The following is a 20,222-nucleotide window of genomic DNA, read 5'->3' as shown; positions in this document are numbered from 1 at the left end:
ATAACAAGCTGAACTGCGGTTACTATATGCATGACCAACCTTCAGTAATGTGTGTTTTAGGTGAAAGGAGTTTATAGCATTACTTTCGTGACTGAACCAGTTAACTTTGAGTCTGGTTTGAGATACCTGGATCGTTATCAATGGTTCTGTATCATATACTAAAATGGTTATATTATTTGTGCCGTGGAAACTCTTTTGATGTACAGTATTGAACCATTCTTATTCCCATGTAAACCGATATAGTGAATATTACTTAAACAGTCATCTTATCACGTAAACGTGTAATGCTGATCAGACTTAAAGCTGCCTCGATCTCGTTTCATCTTTCTTCCACATAGGTTAGTTTGCAAGACTAGTAATCGAAAGTCGCTTATTTTTGTCTACCATCTGGTCAGCCAAGGTCGGCTGGTCTGTCCTTGGGCAAAGCACTTTACTTCAGTTGCCTGCACATTAAACAACCTACTTTGTTCTTGTGTAGTACCACACCAAACGAAACCAAGCCGTTTTTTCATGTCTCATGCTAAATCACTCCGCATACTATGTATTTTTACTTAAACCGTTTATGACTTATGCACGAGTTTTACATAAACTCTGAGATGGAAACAATATTTTGTTCTCGATAACCAGACAGTTCAACATAACATATCTTTAATAAAAAATATCGTCTCAGAAGTAATTTGGGCCTATATAAACGGAACCCAGCTGCACGTGTATTTAAGTAGCAATCAATATTGCTAATTGATGTGATGATTTACTGACGTGAAGCATTGTATTGTCAATAACAATAATAATACAATAATAATTTGCTACTAATTAGCACATATGCTTAACACATCTAATGCAACAATCTGGCTGCACTATTTTCATTTCCGATGACTTGTATAACAGAATAGCGTTTGTTGCGAATACTATAAATTTTACATCAACGATACAACATTGGAGGTCTGAAAATGTTTTGTTTGCGAAAACCATGTGTGTGTGTGTGTGTGTGTGTGTGAGAGAGAGAGAGAGAGAGAGAGAGAGAGAGAGAGAGAGATCACCAATTGCTCCCCCTGTCAGGATGTATCAGATTGTTGTACCAGCCATCCTGTGGAGTCAATTCAAACTCCTTGGCGGAGAAGGCTGTAAAAGAAAATGTTAGATTCCTTTAAACCAATTGCTAATTTTATAACAATTAGTTTAAATTGTTGTGCTTATTGTTTATACAAAACCTAGACAAAGACATTTATAAATGTTGAATAATTCTTCAGTCAGACTTTACTCTTTTACCAAATACACGAATATGACGCTTTCGTTCCGTTTCAAACATCAGCAAATTACGTAGCAGAAATAAATAAAAAAAAATCAATGAAAAGGTAAACAAACTCGAGAAATAGGAAATTTAATTATAATGGGATACAATACATTTCGTAAATTTGTAATTATTCCGTTTTTTTCAGCTAGACAACTATCAAATAATACTGAAAAGTTGACATTGTCAAATTCAATGTTAAAAGCAGAGCATTTGATTAGCATGTAGAACATAGAGGACTGAATATCATTTTCGCATCATCTCACTGATATCGGGCATTTCTTATCAATTGACGAATTCCCAATATCTAAACTATCTGCAATCGACTATAAGTCAATGATTGTTATATATATTTCTTTAAATGGAAACAAAAATATCTCTTGGTATTATTTAATATTGAAACTCCATATTTGTCTAACCGATTCCTTGACTTTTCGAACTGCAGTTTATGTCTTTACTACGAAAATCGATAAAATGGCAAAGTTTGGATGATAGAGTCCTGCGGAAAACTGGGCAAGATGGCGGATTTATACGACTGCGGGGTGGAGTGATGGAGTTGATGGGTACCTCCGACGCGTAAACGGGTGGTTCGGTAATGTTCCACAGCTTTTGGCACACTCTGGAGGCACAAATAACATTCATTCATATTAGCAGGTACCTGGACAAAAGACCATTCTAGATCGAAACTTAATGAGTCTATAATTCTCTTAGCAGTCTGAGTACGTCGATATATTTGTAGCGTCTGTTAGTTTTCTCATTTGCTAGCTTTATTGTTTTCTCTGAAGCTGAGTAAAGAAAAGTAAAATAATGTTTCGTCGCCTCCTACAATCTCATTCAAATGTCTCTGGTCATCCTTTCCATATTTCTCGAGTTGCTTTTTTTATTTCAATCCGGGTGTGTTGATAATAAGCCGCCTACAAACGTTTCTGAGCTTTAATGGGTGTTTCAATATATTAGAAAGAGCCGACGAATAATGCACGTAATAACGGAAAAATCTTCACTGTTTCCTAAGGGTCTTTCGTTAATTGTTGCCGTCACAGATGTCACTTGCCGTTCACCAATTACAGACAACGGTCGTCCAAAACTAGGGTCATCTTCCTGAACAACTTTAAAATGATAAAGCAACCTGAAAATTGAAGAATATGACAAAGCATTGCAAACTTTATGTGACTCGGTCTAATATCAGTTGGAGAATACCTTAAGGGCCCAAGAACTTTGCAGTATACTCCTTGCACAGTTGCAGAGTTGTGCTCTTACTTCGATATTTTCTCGTCACTGTCATTTACCAATGTAAAATCACATGGATATATCTGAAGGCAACCGGCATACAGCATGTGTAGCTGCAGATCATAGTGATAGATCTGTATCTTTCTGATCGATCTGCATTACATGTATTGAAATGTGTCAACAAACCAAAAAATCAACAAAATGTTCAGAATTTGTCAAATATTAACAACATGCAAAAAAGTGAATTCAGAACATTTACCTATTCGAGAAAATTTGTTGAGATGTATTTTGACATGATGCACTTACAAGAAACATTATTGTACATCGTTCCAACATCCAGCACTTTATAAATACTGGAAGGTTATCAGTGGGACTCTACTAGAAATGTACCTTCTTACGGAAAATATATCCAAAAGATTTAATCTATCTAACAAAATAACAACAAAGCGAAAGCTCGAATACTCAGTAAACTTAGACTAATGATAGTGCAAGTCGGCCGTATTTGCAACAACTGTGTGATGCCAGATCCAAATATATATATATTGTGCTCTATAACTAGTATATGACAACCAGTGAATAAAAGTGAGAACAGTAAAATGAATACCAATATGGAAAATGCTATTGAAAAGCATATCATCTGAAATAATTCATTATTCTGCTATATATGTACACTATCCAATTGAAGCAATAACGAAAAGAAAGATCTTATCGGTTATAGTTACCCAGGGTTGGTTGGAGATATCAAGCATTTTTCATCCAGGAGTATGAACACAATATATACCGTAGATTGTGAATAATAACGAATTTCCTTCGGAAATTACCATGCACTGATTTGTTACTAATTCATACTGGCAAAACGTCTGTCGATTGTTTGTTATTTGCTTAAATGTTTATTTCCCCTAAAACTACACATACAGCAATTATCTTTTATGCTGCATTGTCCCTATGCCAAAAATTACACGTGAATGCCTAACGGAATGCGCTTTGTCATGTGCTAATTATTTCAACCAGTACAATATCCAGTTTTAAAATATCAGTTTCCGATATTAATTGGATAGATTGTCATTTCATCTACTTTGCAGGAAGGACAAGGCTTTACGTACATAAGTAAATAACGCATAGCTTAGTGTACTTGGTATCTTGTCCCCACCTGGAGATCTCGTGAAGAGAATTTTTTAAAAATATTAGCTTCGTTCCAAAATTTCCCATATTTTGTTACGTATGCTACAAACCTGAATATTTTAGGAATACAGAATCTAGATATAATAATTACCTGTTGAAACATTTGCAAGAAGAACAACAGAAGCAGAACAAAGTAACTTAATAATGTCCATATCGGCTCTGATCCGATTTGTAACTGGAATATCCTCCTTCTGACAGGCTTTACTAAGTCTACATATATACCAAATTTCACTACCAGGAAGTGTTGATTTATTTGCACGGCTGTCTTTAAATATTAACCAACCATCTCACTTATTCATTGCAATTGAATTTGAGCTGGTCACCAATAACGAAATCAAAACAATGAATGCATATATTGATTGACATCTATTAAAAAGCTATAAGGCGTCTTGAGATAATCCACAAGCTGTTAAGCGATTGAATGTCTACAATATAACCTGAAAGTCCCGGGTTTTTCTCGAATGTATTTTTTGTGCTCACGAAATATCTACCGGGGACGATACAGGTTTCCCGATAACTGCAATGTTTCACGTCCAGTTCGTGTCACTTTCATTATCGTCCAATGCCTTTTTATATAATTTTTAGGATTGAAATAAAGTATTGTATGAACTTTTTTTACAAACACCAAGCTGAAGTTCCATTTTCGCTTCTGTTTGGAAAACGTAAAATAAATTTTGCCAGGTCTTGTCTGTTACATTGCCCTTTAACTTCATGATATGGCTGTATGGACACATTTCTATTCTGTGCTTGACTTTCACAAGGTGCTATTTGCAGGAAACCTTCGAATAAACAAATGTGTTAAAAGTGAGTGTGGATTTTAAGCCAGTTTCAAACCACAAATATCGAACAAGTTTCTTTGCCCTTTTCAATTTATTGGTGATTCCAAAAGTGTCACAAGGGAGAAAACTGCGCAAGCAGGAGGGGTCTCAAATCTGGATACCACTAAATGAAGACGGGAGCTTGGAAATTTAAAATTATTGTATTGTATGCTCCCAACAATTTCTTGCCACACCATCTTTCCCTCCATGTTTAACTGATACGTGCGCGTGTCTGGTTCATCTTTACATTACCAAGCATCCCATTAGCCAACTTCACCCAATTGTGCCCATTTTTTTTTAAAGCGGTTCCGCATGGGAACAATAAGTCACACGAAAAGATTACTGTGCAGCTAGGGTATGGAATCGTAACTCAAGACACAAGTGTTCAACGATATGAGTTATACGACGGGATACTCTCGAGTAGTTTATAGCAAAACTATAATTTTATTTTTTGCGTAATTAAAAGAATTTAAACCATTCATCAAAACAAATCAGTCTCTAATTATGCAATTGGTTTACAGTGAGCGGAAGTTCTGAACCCGCAAACTTGAGACGAGAGCATTGATAGATCATTAATTTACATTGTTTCTTGACAGATCTATATTGTATTTTAAGTAACACACACCCACACATACATACATACATACATACATACATACATACATACATACATACAAACATACATTCATACATACATATATACACACATACATACATACATACATACATACATACATACATACATATTTGAAATTGGTCTTAAAATTGTAGAATCATATCGGAATCATAATCCTTGAAAATACTGTTGGAAGGATATTAGGCCAGTTTTAGACGTGGAGCTTCATTACTTGCAACTGAGACTGGAACGTTCCTAACTATTTAAGACAATTGAATAGCAATGATATAATCTGTAAGCTTGTACATACATTCAAGTACGCTCAGCAGTAAAACCTAGCTGTAGCACATCTATCCAAAATTACTCTTCGTTTTATTGATCATTACACAGAATTAATTAATACTCTGATTGATGGGAAGTGTTGTACTTTCTGCTATTTTAAACTTCTGCTGAGCAATTAGCATCGTGAAGTTTATGTGATTTTGTCAGACTGATAATTTGAATCTTTGTCACATATGAATCTGTTATATATTGTATGGTTACAGTGTTGAATGAATGCATGTATAGTTATAGCAAATGTCGGTTGCCATGATACAATTTGGATGTTTGTACTCTACAACCATTATACACATACAGTAAATAAAGAACTGGCCTGAACGATTAATCCAATTTTGCGAAGAAAATAGAAGTTATTGAAAAGTTTTTCTGCGTGTGTTCGATTTTGTTTGATATGAGTTGACCGCACGCCATAGCTGTGTTTAGCGTGGTAATGACATTGAATATGAATGCCAAACTCTTTGCATTTAGCATTGTGCAAACAATTCCTGTCATGAAGTTTAATCCCGTCTTACTAAGGTAAGTGTAACTGCAGACAACAGCTCTTCCTGTTCTAACTGCTGAGTAACATGACGCAGATTTGGCCTTGCAATATTGATCTTTTCCAGGAAGTTATGACAAAGACTCGAGTCATGGATTTGAAGAAACGAACACACATACACACACACACACATGTGTGTGTGTGTGTGTGTGTGTGTGTTTCTACACCACACACTAATTATACTATATTTGTTACCATATATTTTGTCTTCTCGGCCAGCAAGGAAGTACCGTGTAGCATCTCGTCTATCTATATTTCGAAATCCAATAGCATACGAGTTTTGACAATTCTATCGGTTTTCTTGGCTATGTCGTTTAACGATACTCCAAAAATAACGTAGATTGCAAACCAAAACCTGCAAATTATGTTGGTAATTACACATTCGCACAAAGGTTCATTGTAAAAGTCCTCATTTATTTCTTATAGAAATCATTCCAACAATACACATATCAAGTGTCAATGTCATTAGTAAATATACATTTGGAAATTGATTTGTGAGCAATGTGCGATATTTGATTCGGTTATGTACACTAGCCTCACTTTTGGGTTCTACGGAACCCTCACATATAGCATTTAAGTCCTTGCTTTCCATCTGGTTTATATTTTTAGTATTTAAGACATTTTACTCCCATCTACCGTGGTGTAGCCTTGAGCAATGCTCTATAGGACTCACGGTACTAATTCCACTCCAATGGTAAACATATGGAAACACTGTCATATTCAAAATTCAATAACTTAAAATTTATGGGTGCTGATAATGACATCTATAATTTTTCGTGCACATCTAACCTTGGTGCAAGCTTATGTGTGGAGAACACCATATGACACGCGGCAATTTGTTTACATACATGTGCATGAAACACGTGTTATTGATTCTGCACCAAATGAATCAGGTGCTACTTTCAGTATTGAGTACTCCTGAGTCAAGCCTGTAAAAATGCTAAAATTGCATCAGTAGAAATTTGTCAATATTTTTTTTACATTACATATAGGACAAGCTCTCAAAAGATATTTTCCTAAAATTTTAATTTTCATTATTAACCAATTGTGGACCACCAAACCTGTAAATACTCTATCATTTCTTCACCCATTTCTAGAATGGTTCACAGTTCTTCCGTATAATTAGTACCGTGTGTCCTATAACCAGATTTAATTTTTTTTGAAAAAGTTGTATTTTACTCCTTGATATTAGAGCATAATTGTAAGAAAGAATTGGCCATGCTTGTGCATGGATAATAGTGCAATAGCATTTTATGTGATACCAATATCTATAGTTAAATTGCATCCGCATCACATGTTGCTGTGTTGTATTGTACTTATTAATGGCTTATTCTTGCTATTAAAATAATTGTTTTCTGCCTTTGTATCTTCATGTTATCTTTCTATGGCATGCATGCTACACAAAAGAAACACAAGCATGCTGACATCAGCAAGTATGACATCACAGGGTATCAAATTACATGACGCATTGTTTTTTCATCTCTCACTGGCTATAAGACAAGTTTTAAATGTTTTAAATTTCAAAATTGCATTTCTTTTCTTGCTGACTCTCACAGAAATAAGATACAGTGCATCCCTATTCACATCAATCAAACAAAACAAATAAGTGTGCCACATGACAGGTCAAAATGATAAGAGGCCATTGCCCTTTTGTGACTAAAACATATACACACACCCATGAAGCATCAAGAGATGCTGACATTCCAAACTTATTTAAACTATCATCACATGTGATTCATGACCCCCAAATGTTAATAAAAAGGTATAAAAGCCAAGGAAGAGTTCCATAAGCTTTATTATACTGAATAATTAAATAACATAGTGCTACTTTTTAGTATAAAACTATGGGGAAGGGTGAATAAGCAAAGAATAGACAGAGTAATTTCTTCAAGCCTGGTAATGTTCCCCACAACGGGGGTGGGGGGAATGTGTATCAACCCAAATAACACATCAGCATGAGGTATGTTACATAAGGACAGCAAGTGACAAATTTGAAAAAGCTATCCAAAGTTCCTATAATGCTGACATTGATGTTGGAGACAGAAAGTGTATGCACAAACTGTTATGACTCAAGCTATTAAGTATGCTGGAGGTGGAGAAATGTGTGAAAAACTTTGCTATGCCAAGACAAGTTCATGTCTCTATGCAATATGCAGACACTGATAAAAATTGTCACTGAATACACTACTTGTTAAATTTAAGTAATAGAATTGAATTGCATATTGAAGTTGTCTAATACATAAACATATACCTACATTTACCCAAAGCTCATAAAAAGTTAAGAAAAAGTCTCAAAATCATTACTGTGGCTACTTTCCACTATAAGCAGTGTTAAATTACTTACTTTTTAATATAAAGCTGAAAAAATGCATACATTATTGAACAAAAGAGAAACAAAGCAAACATTGCAATCACTCAATTACAGTCAAAGGGGAGGTAATACACCTTGAATTGGCAAACCAAATAGCAAGCTCTAATTTACAGCTAAATGATTCCTTACTATTACTTGATGGTAAGAACAGAGCAATGTAGGTTTAATAAATAGCTTTTGTTTCAAATATGAAACCATATTTCTGACATGAAGCTTGTTTTCATTTATTCACAACAACATATATGGTGAAGAAAACCCATATCACTTAGTGCACGCAGTAATCAAATGCTGAGATTTGGAATAATGTGTTCTGAGACCACAAGTTGCAACACCCTGAGTATAAAGGTTTTCTATCATGGGACTTGGTACATGAAGAAAAAAGAGATCTGGTTTGGTGGGAGAGAGCAGTATGTTCCCCATGCAGTTATACATCAAGAATGTTTCAACTGTATGAAGGGAGGTTGGGGAAGAAAAACTGCCTGTGTAAAGAATGCAATACAGATAGGACTTTTGCAGACTTATATTGGGAATGAAGGGTTGAAAACTATTATTTTAAGTGAAAATGTCCCTCCCTGCTCCCTCAACAAAAGGAATGCAGAAAAGTTCCAATACTGTTTGCCCAAAAATGTAATGTACCAATATGAGAAACATGCTGAACATAGAATAGGTGTCAAGGAGTTTAATTCTAGGATAAGAAATAAGACCGGTATAATTGATATTCAATGTGACTCGACATATAATAATTCAATTTACAGGTTGAGGCAATGCAGCATGTGCAGTTTTGTGCACAGTCCTTATTTTTACAATGTTCTCTGCTTTGATCTGCTGAGTGTGTCTCTAAAGTTAAATGATCAGTACTGATACATAAGTGATTGTGACATAAGTGGCTTACATATAAAATCTACCCCACCCCACCCCATTTTGGGGAATTATTGCATGTGTTAAATGGTATTTAACCTTACAGGCCAATCTATGGGTACCATCATATGAAATTCTGCCATCAGGCCATACTGTGCTCTTTTCCCTATGGCCTGAGCTATATACTTCCACTCTCCAGTGTATAAAACCATCCCCATCTGTCTTTTGTATAGAATTTTTCTCCAAAATCACATGCAAACTATGATAAAAAGACTCCATTATCACTGTCGTATGTAAAAACCACCAAATTGATACCCTGGATGCACGTGGTAACCATGGAAACAACAAACTCCTATTATGGTATAGGTCGCATATAGGACTCACGGTACTAATTCCACTCCAATGGTAAACATATGGAAACACTGTCATATTCAAAATTCAATAACTTAAAATTTATGGGTGCTGATAATGACATCTATAATTTTTCGTGCACATCTAACCTTGGTGCAAGCTTATGTGTGGAGAACACCATATGACACGCGGCAATTTGTTTACATACATGTGCATGAAACACGTGTTATTGATTCTGCACCAAATGAATCAGGTGCTACTTTCAGTATTGAGTACTCCTGAGTCAAGCCTGTAAAAATGCTAAAATTGCATCAGTAGAAATTTGTCAATATTTTTTTTACATTACATATAGGACAAGCTCTCAAAAGATATTTTTCCTAAAATTTTAATTTTCATTATTAACCAATTGTGGACCACCAAACCTGTAAATACTCTATCATTTCTTCACCCATTTCTAGAATGGTTCACAGTTCTTCCGTATAATTAGTACCGTGTGTCCTATAACCAGATTTAATTTTTTTTGAAAAAGTTGTATTTTACTCCTTGATATTAGAGCATAATTGTAAGAAAGAATTGGCCATGCTTGTGCATGGATAATAGTGCAATAGCATTTTATGTGATACCAATATCTATAGTTAAATTGCATCCGCATCACATGTTGCTGTGTTGTATTGTACTTATTAATGGCTTATTCTTGCTATTAAAATAATTGTTTTCTGCCTTTGTATCTTCATGTTATCTTTCTATGGCATGCATGCTACACAAAAGAAACACAAGCATGCTGACATCAGCAAGTATGACATCACAGGGTATCAAATTACATGACGCATTGTTTTTTCATCTCTCACTGGTTGTAAGACAAGTTTTAAATGTTTTAAATTTCAAAATTGCATTTCTTTTCTTGCTGACTCTCACAGAAATAAGATACAGTGCATCCCTATTCACATCAATCAAACAAAACAAATAAGTGTGCCACATGACAGGTCAAAATGATAAGAGGCCATTGCCCTTTTGTGACTAAAACATATACACACACCCATGAAGCATCAAGAGATGCTGACATTCCAAACTTATTTAAACTATCATCACATGTGATTCATGACCCCCAAATGTTAATAAAAAGGTATAAAAGCCAAGGAAGAGTTCCATAAGCTTTATTATACTGAATAATTAAATAACATAGTGCTACTTTTTAGTATAAAACTATGGGGAAGGGTGAATAAGCAAAGAATAGACAGAGTAATTTCTTCAAGCCTGGTAATGTTCCCCACAACGGGGGTGGGGGGAATGTGTATCAACCCAAATAACACATCAGCATGAGGTATGTTACATAAGGACAGCAAGTGACAAATTTGAAAAAGCTATCCAAAGTTCCTATAATGCTGACATTGATGTTGGAGACAGAAAGTGTATGCACAAACTGTTATGACTCAAGCTATTAAGTATGCTGGAGGTGGAGAAATGTGTGAAAAACTTTGCTATGCCAAGACAAGTTCATGTCTCTATGCAATATGCAGACACTGATAAAAATTGTCACTGAATACACTACTTGTTAAATTTAAGTAATAGAATTGAATTGCATATTGAAGTTGTCTAATACATAAACATATACCTACATTTACCCAAAGCTCATAAAAAGTTAAGAAAAAGTCTCAAAATCATTACTGTGGCTACTTTCCACTATAAGCAGTGTTAAATTACTTACTTTTTAATATAAAGCTGAAAAAATGCATACATTATTGAACAAAAGAGAAACAAAGCAAACATTGCAATCACTCAATTACAGTCAAAGGGGAGGTAATACACCTTGAATTGGCAAACCAAATAGCAAGCTCTAATTTACAGCTAAATGATTCCTTACTATTACTTGATGGTAAGAACAGAGCAATGTAGGTTTAATAAATAGCTTTTGTTTCAAATATGAAACCATATTTCTGACATGAAGCTTGTTTTCATTTATTCACAACAACATATATGGTGAAGAAAACCCATATCACTTAGTGCACGCAGTAATCAAATGCTGAGATTTGGAATAATGTGTTCTGAGACCACAAGTTGCAACACCCTGAGTATAAAGGTTTTCTATCATGGGACTTGGTACATGAAGAAAAAAGAGATCTGGTTTGGTGGGAGAGAGCAGTATGTTCACCATGCAGTTATACATCAAGAATGTTTCAACTGTATGAAGGGAGGTTGGGGAAGAAAAACTGCCTGTGTAAAGAATGCAATACAGATAGGACTTTTGCAGACTTATATTGGGAATGAAGGGTTGAAAACTATTATTTTAAGTGAAAATGTCCCTCCCTGCTCCCTCAACAAAAGGAATGCAGAAAAGTTCCAATACTGTTTGCCCAAAAATGTAATGTACCAATATGAGAAACATGCTGAACATAGAATAGGTGTCAAGGAGTTTAATTCTAGGATAAGAAATAAGACCGGTATAATTGATATTCAATGTGACTCGACATATAATAATTCAATTTACAGGTTGAGGCAATGCAGCATGTGCAGTTTTGTGCACAGTCCTTATTTTTACAATGTTCTCTGCTTTGATCTGCTGAGTGTGTCTCTAAAGTTAAATGATCAGTACTGATACATAAGTGATTGTGACATAAGTGGCTTACATATAAAATCTACCCCACCCCACCCCATTTTGGGGAATTATTGCATGTGTTAAATGGTATTTAACCTTACAGGCCAATCTATGGGTACCATCATATGAAATTCTGCCATCAGGCCATACTGTGCTCTTTTCCCTATGGCCTGAGCTATATACTTCCACTCTCCAGTGTATAAAACCATCCCCATCTGTCTTTTGTATAGAATTTTTCTCCAAAATCACATGCAAACTATGATAAAAAGACTCCATTATCACTGTCGTATGTAAAAACCACCAAATTGATACCCTGGATGCACGTGGTAACCATGGAAACAACAAACTCCTATTATGGTATAGGTCGCATATAGGACTCACGGTACTAATTCCACTCCAATGGTAAACATATGGAAACACTGTCATATTCAAAATTCAATAACTTAAAATTTATGGGTGCTGATAATGACATCTATAATTTTTCGTGCACATCTAACCTTGGTGCAAGCTTATGTGTGGAGAACACCATATGACACGCGGCAATTTGTTTACATACATGTGCATGAAACACGTGTTATTGATTCTGCACCAAATGAATCAGGTGCTACTTTCAGTATTGAGTACTCCTGAGTCAAGCCTGTAAAAATGCTAAAATTGCATCAGTAGAAATTTGTCAATATTTTTTTTACATTACATATAGGACAAGCTCTCAAAAGATATTTTTCCTAAAATTTTAATTTTCATTATTAACCAATTGTGGACCACCAAACCTGTAAATACTCTATCATTTCTTCACCCATTTCTAGAATGGTTCACAGTTCTTCCGTATAATCAGTACCGTGTGTCCTATAACCAGATTTAATTTTTTTTGAAAAAGTTGTATTTTACTCCTTGATATTAGAGCATAATTGTAAGAAAGAATTGGCCATGCTTGTGCATGGATAATACTGCAATAGCATTTTATGTGATACCAATATCTATAGTTATATTGCATCCGCATCACATGTTGCTGTGTTGTATTGTACTTATTAATGGCTTATTCTTGCTATTAAAATAATTGTTTTCTGCCTTTGTATCTTCATGTTATCTTTCTATGGCATGCATGCTACACAAAAGAAACACAAGCATGCTGACATCAGCAAGTATGACATCACAGGGTATCAAATTACATGACGCATTGTTTTTTCATCTCTCACTGGCTGTAAGACAAGTTTTAAATGTTTTAAATTTCAAAATTGCATTTCTTTTCTTGCTGACTCTCACAGAAATAAGATACAGTGCATCCCTATTCACATCAATCAAACAAAACAAATAAGTGTGCCACATGACAGGTCAAAATGATAAGAGGCCATTGCCCTTTTGTGACTAAAACATATACACACACCCATGAAGCATCAAGAGATGCTGACATTCCAAACTTATTTAAACTATCATCACATGTGATTCATGACCCCCAAATGTTAATAAAAAGGTATAAAAGCCAAGGAAGAGTTCCATAAGCTTTATTATACTGAATAATTAAATAACATAGTGCTACTTTTTAGTATAAAACTATGGGGAAGGGTGAATAAGCAAAGAATAGACAGAGTAATTTCTTCAAGCCTGGTAATGTTCCCCACAACGGGGGTGGGGGGAATGTGTATCAACCCAAATAACACATCAGCATGAGGTATGTTACATAAGGACAGCAAGTGACAAATTTGAAAAAGCTATCCAAAGTTCCTATAATGCTGACATTGATGTTGGAGACAGAAAGTGTATGCACAAACTGTTATGACTCAAGCTATTAAGTATGCTGGAGGTGGAGAAATGTGTGAAAAACTTTGCTATGCCAAGACAAGTTCATGTCTCTATGCAATATGCAGACACTGATAAAAATTGTCACTGAATACACTACTTGTTAAATTTAAGTAATAGAATTGAATTGCATATTGAAGTTGTCTAATACATAAACATATACCTACATTTACCCAAAGCTCATAAAAAGTTAAGAAAAAGTCTCAAAATCATTACTGTGGCTACTTTCCACTATAAGCAGTGTTAAATTACTTACATTTTAATATAAAGCTGAAAAAATGCATACATTATTGAACAAAAGAGAAACAAAGCAAACATTGCAATCACTCAATTACAGTCAAAGGGGAGGTAATACACCTTGAATTGGCAAACCAAATAGCAAGCTCTAATTTACAGCTAAATGATTCCTTACTATTACTTGATGGTAAGAACAGAGCAATGTAGGTTTAATAAATAGCTTTTGTTTCAAATATGAAACCATATTTCTGACATGAAGCTTGTTTTCATTTATTCACAACAACATATATGGTGAAGAAAACCCATATCACTTAGTGCACGCAGTAATCAAATGCTGAGATTTGGAATAATGTGTTCTGAGACCACAAGTTGCAACACCCTGAGTATAAAGGTTTTCTATCATGGGACTTGGTACATGAAGAAAAAAGAGATCTGGTTTGGTGGGAGAGAGCAGTATGTTCACCATGCAGTTATACATCAAGAATGTTTCAACTGTATGAAGGGAGGTTGGGGAAGAAAAACTGCCTGTGTAAAGAATGCAATACAGATAGGACTTTTGCAGACTTATATTGGGAATGAAGGGTTGAAAACTATTATTTTAAGTGAAAATGTCCCTCCCTGCTCCCTCAACAAAAGGAATGCAGAAAAGTTCCAATACTGTTTGCCCAAAAATGTAATGTACCAATATGAGAAACATGCTGAACATAGAATAGGTGTCAAGGAGTTTAATTCTAGGATAAGAAATAAGACCGGTATAATTGATATTCAATGTGACTCGACATATAATAATTCAATTTACAGGTTGAGGCAATGCAGCATGTGCAGTTTTGTGCACAGTCCTTATTTTTACAATGTTCTCTGCTTTGATCTGCTGAGTGTGTCTCTAAAGTTAAATGATCAGTACTGATACATAAGTGATTGTGACATAAGTGGCTTACATATAAAATCTACCCCACCCCACCCCATTTTGGGGAATTATTGCATGTGTTAAATGGTATTTAACCTTACAGGCCAATCTATGGGTACCATCATATGAAATTCTGCCATCAGGCCATACTGTGCTCTTTTCCCTATGGCCTGAGCTATATACTTCCACTCTCCAGTGTATAAAACCATCCCCATCTGTCTTTTGTATAGAATTTTTCTCCAAAATCACATGCAAACTATGATAAAAAGACTCCATTATCACTGTCGTATGTAAAAACCACCAAATTGATACCCTGGATGCACGTGGTAACCATGGAAACAACAAACTCCTATTATGGTATAGGTCGCATATAGGACTCACGGTACTAATTCCACTCCAATGGTAAACATATGGAAACACTGTCATATTCAAAATTCAATAACTTAAAATTTATGGGTGCTGATAATGACATCTATAATTTTTCGTGCACATCTAACCTTGGTGCAAGCTTATGTGTGGAGAACACCATATGACACGCGGCAATTTGTTTACATACATGTGCATGAAACACGTGTTATTGATTCTGCACCAAATGAATCAGGTGCTACTTTCAGTATTGAGTACTCCTGAGTCAAGCCTGTAAAAATGCTAAAATTGCATCAGTAGAAATTTGTCAATATTTTTTTTACATTACATATAGGACAAGCTCTCAAAAGATATTTTTCCTAAAATTTTAATTTTCATTATTAACCAATTGTGGACCACCAAACCTGTAAATACTCTATCATTTCTTCACCCATTTCTAGAATGGTTCACAGTTCTTCCGTATAATTAGTACCGTGTGTCCTATAACCAGATTTAATTTTTTTTGAAAAAGTTGTATTTTACTCCTTGATATTAGAGCATAATTGTAAGAAAGAATTGGCCATGGTTGTGCATGGATAATAGTGCAATAGCATTTTATGTGATACCAATATCTATAGTTATATTGCATCCGCATCACATGTTGCTGTGTTGTATTGTACTTATTAATGGCTTATTCTTGCTATTAAAATAATTGTTTTCTGCCTTTGTATCTTCATGTTATCTTTCTATGGCATGCATGCTACACAAAAGAAACACAAGCATGCTGACATCAGCAAGTATGACATCACAGGGTATCAAATTACATGACGCATTGTTTTTTCATCTCTCACTGGCTGTAAGACAAGTTTTAAATGTTTTAAATTTCAAAATTGCATTTCTTTTCTTGCTGACTCTCACAGAAATAAGATACAGTGCATCCCTATTCACATCAATCAAACAAAACAAATAAGTGTGCCACATGACAGGTCAAAATGATAAGAGGCCATTGCCCTTTTGTGACTAAAACATATACACACACCCATGAAGCATCAAGAGATGCTGACATTCCAAACTTATTTAAACTATCATCACATGTGATTCATGACCCCCAAATGTTAATAAAAAGGTATAAAAGCCAAGGAAGAGTTCCATAAGCTTTATTATACTGAATAATTAAATAACATAGTGCTACTTTTTAGTATAAAACTATGGGGAAGGGTGAATAAGCAAAGAATAGACAGAGTAATTTCTTCAAGCCTGGTAATGTTCCCCACAACGGGGGTGGGGGGAATGTGTATCAACCCAAATAACACATCAGCATGAGGTATGTTACATAAGGACAGCAAGTGACAAATTTGAAAAAGCTATCCAAAGTTCCTATAATGCTGACATTGATGTTGGAGACAGAAAGTGTATGCACAAACTGTTATGACTCAAGCTATTAAGTATGCTGGAGGTGGAGAAATGTGTGAAAAACTTTGCTATGCCAAGACAAGTTCATGTCTCTATGCAATATGCAGACACTGATAAAAATTGTCACTGAATACACTACTTGTTAAATTTAAGTAATAGAATTGAATTGCATATTGAAGTTGTCTAATACATAAACATATACCTACATTTACCCAAAGCTCATAAAAAGTTAAGAAAAAGTCTCAAAATCATTACTGTGGCTACTTTCCACTATAAGCAGTGTTAAATTACTTACTTTTTAATATAAAGCTGAAAAAATGCATACATTATTGAACAAAAGAGAAACAAAGCAAACATTGCAATCACTCAATTACAGTCAAAGGGGAGGTAATACACCTTGAATTGGCAAACCAAATAGCAAGCTCTAATTTACAGCTAAATGATTCCTTACTATTACTTGATGGTAAGAACAGAGCAATGTAGGTTTAATAAATAGCTTTTGTTTCAAATATGAAACCATATTTCTGACATGAAGCTTGTTTTCATTTATTCACAACAACATATATGGTGAAGAAAACCCATATCACTTAGTGCACGCAGTAATCAAATGCTGAGATTTGGAATAATGTGTTCTGAGACCACAAGTTGCAACACCCTGAGTATAAAGGTTTTCTATCATGGGACTTGGTACATGAAGAAAAAAGAGATCTGGTTTGGTGGGAGAGAGCAGTATGTTCACCATGCAGTTATACATCAAGAATGTTTCAACTGTATGAAGGGAGGTTGGGGAAGAAAAACTGCCTGTGTAAAGAATGCAATACAGATAGGACTTTTGCAGACTTATATTGGGAATGAAGGGTTGAAAACTATTATTTTAAGTGAAAATGTCCCTCCCTGCTCCCTCAACAAAAGGAATGCAGAAAAGTTCCGATACTGTTTGCCCAAAAATGTAATGTACCAATATGAGAAACATGCTGAACATAGAATAGGTGTCAAGGAGTTTAATTCTAGGATAAGAAATAAGACCGGTATAATTGATATTCAATGTGACTCGACATATAATAATTCAATTTACAGGTTGAGGCAATGCAGCATGTGCAGTTTTGTGCACAGTCCTTATTTTTACAATGTTCTCTGCTTTGATCTGCTGAGTGTGTCTCTAAAGTTAAATGATCAGTACTGATACATAAGTGATTGTGACATAAGTGGCTTACATATAAAATCTACCCCACCCCACCCCATTTTGGGGAATTATTGCATGTGTTAAATGGTATTTAACCTTACAGGCCAATCTATGGGTACCATCATATGAAATTCTGCCATCAGGCCATACTGTGCTCTTTTCCCTATGGCCTGAGCTATATACTTCCACTCTCCAGTGTATAAAACCATCCCCATCTGTCTTTTGTATAGAATTTTTCTCCAAAATCACATGCAAACTATGATAAAAAGACTCCATTATCACTGTCGTATGTAAAAACCACCAAATTGATACCCTGGATGCACGTGGTAACCATGGAAACAACAAACTCCTATTATGGTATAGGTCGCATATAGGACTCACGGTACTAATTCCACTCCAATGGTAAACATATGGAAACACTGTCATATTCAAAATTCAATAACTTAAAATTTATGGGTGCTGATAATGACAGCTATAATTTTTCGTGCACATCTAACCTTGGTGCAAGCTTATGTGTGGAGAACACCATATGACCCGCGGCAATTTGTTTACATACATGTGCATGAAACACGTGTTATTGATTCTGCACCAAATGAATCAGGTGCTACTTTCAGTATTGAGTACTCCTGAGTCAAGCCTGTAAAAATGCTAAAATTGCATCAGTAGAAATTTGTCAATATTTTTTTTACATTACATATAGGACAAGCTCTCAAAAGATATTTTTCCTAAAATTTTAATTTTCATTATTAACCAATTATGGACCACCAAACCTGTAAATACTCTATCATTTCTTCACCCATTTCTAGACTGGTTCACAGTTCTTCCGTATAATTAGTACCGTGTGTCCTTTAGCGTACTTGCCTAGGCTCGACATTGCTCAAATTGCCATTAAAAGCGAATAACCCAAAACATTACATTTAAGTATGACGCTTCGATACGGGAAGACAGACCATGATAGTATTTGCGCAGAATAAAAAATACACGATACAATATTCAGTCCGGAATAATGACTCTGGATACAGTACTAAGTCTTGAAAATATGATACAATATCTAGTCCACAGAAGCGGTCACAAGGGAAACTCCCATCCAGCGTACGCCTTGGACGAATACCATTTCTTGTCCTTTTGCCGTTATTATTTATATCCCACATTCAAGTATTTTGCTCGAATAGGTAGCCAGCAAGGTCTACAAAGAACGCAGTTTACTTGCAAAATTCGCTTTTAATGCATACCCGATACTCTATTGCAAATCGTTCCTTTTTTTGCTTCTGTTTTCAAGGGCGAGCTAAAGCTACTTGGAAATCATAACACTACCATTTTGCGTGTCTCTGAGTATGTTAAATACAACCTAGTGAAGATAAAGACCAGCTATATAAACTTTGATACTCACAGATTTAATGGCGTGCTTGTGATAGCTTGATTAATCAAACAGATTAAACATTTCATAATTGTCCGTGTTCGATGTAATTTGTTTGTACGATTGAGCGGTATACATAATATTTGAAAATCCTCAAAACCTAAACCTCAATGTACATGAATTTCCTCCAATTGATATTCAATTTTAGTCCGGAATTTTTCCTTCTTTAAAATTACCATTTCTCCCCGAGAAACCGAAACCCTTAAACTCCGAGTACCGAAACAAATTTCTATCTCAAATTCCAATTTTACTCTTAAAAGAAACCGATGAAACCAAAACCCAATGTAAATTTGGACTATATATTTTAGCTGCTCATTTTCTGCCACTCTGGAACTGACCCAATATTGAACATGTATTGACATGTATTGTATTAGTTTGATCTGTGAGATTAACCCTTGACTATGCCCAAGGTGCACGCAAGGTTACAACAATACTTGTTACGCGCGCCGACACATATTACGGCTGACATCAGTCTAATCTGAAGTCTTTGCAGCATACAAAAGAGCTAGCTTTTAAAGCTATTTACTGGAACTGGTTATCACGAAACATTTTACATCACGATATAGAGCAGTATTTTTGAACATACCGCGACACGTAGCATGGTATACCATGGTATTTCTGAAGATACCTCGATACGTACCATTGTGTATCGCAATCATATTAGGGACATCAATTTAATTATCTGGGGTAGGGGCTTGACAACTTTTAATGTAAAATCTCAGCCTTTAACTAACTGGAG

The 20,222-nt window shown here is 35.1% G+C and overlaps 1 pseudogene; it reads right to left on the bottom strand.

Annotated features, from left to right (window-relative positions):
- The window catches only part of LOC149773795 (dual oxidase 1-like), a 96,128-nt pseudogene that overhangs the window by 52,135 nt on the left and 23,771 nt on the right, over positions 1–20,222 (bottom strand).

This window comes from Sinohyriopsis cumingii, unplaced genomic scaffold, assembly GCF_028554795.1.
Source record: "Sinohyriopsis cumingii isolate HCF-2022 unplaced genomic scaffold, ASM2855479v2 utg000553l, whole genome shotgun sequence".
Taxonomy (NCBI): Eukaryota; Metazoa; Mollusca; class Bivalvia; order Unionida; family Unionidae; genus Sinohyriopsis; species Sinohyriopsis cumingii.
The sequence above is the reverse complement of the archived record's forward strand: the minus strand, read 5'-3'. Positions and strand labels throughout refer to the sequence as shown.